This window comes from Zingiber officinale, chromosome 4A (genome assembly GCF_018446385.1).
Source record: "Zingiber officinale cultivar Zhangliang chromosome 4A, Zo_v1.1, whole genome shotgun sequence".
In the NCBI taxonomy this organism is placed as follows: Eukaryota; Viridiplantae; Streptophyta; class Magnoliopsida; order Zingiberales; family Zingiberaceae; genus Zingiber; species Zingiber officinale.
Genome location: NC_055992.1, coordinates 53,754,339 through 53,754,918, shown reverse-complemented (window position 1 = coordinate 53,754,918; position 580 = coordinate 53,754,339).

Here is a 580-nt window from a genome sequence, read left to right as displayed (position 1 = left end):
GATCACAATTAATGGATGTCTCATCATGTGTAATTATATACGTATTCAAATATTCCCTAGTCAATGAATTGATGAGACTGAACATCGCCAATTCTGTGAGATTAACATATGTTATACTCATTGATTTAACCAAGTAGTTGATCCTTATTGGCAGAAAATATTGAGATGTTGAGAATTAATATGTGGATGCTAGTTAAGGGTAACTAATTTATCATATGTGACTTGCTATGAGATTTAATGTGGCTCTTTATATGTCAACGAAGATTTCATTATAGCTCGAGTGTAAGTTTCCTTAGACTTCAAGTATTCAAGTCTTCTTGGTAATGCAAGTTTATATTTTGACATTTTAGCAAAATATCTCATAGGAGGTGTAGGTTTGGGATATTAGATATAAGTCAATATATCCAAAGATATTTGAATATCCCACAGAGGATTCACTAATCCTTTTATAAAGGAGACGTATACTTTAAGGTCTTTTATCAGAATTATTACTCATAAGTCTTTGACTAAAGCAAAATATGCTAAGAGGATGATCTTCTTAGACATGTGTTTGAGTAATTTGAATTCACAAGACAATGAA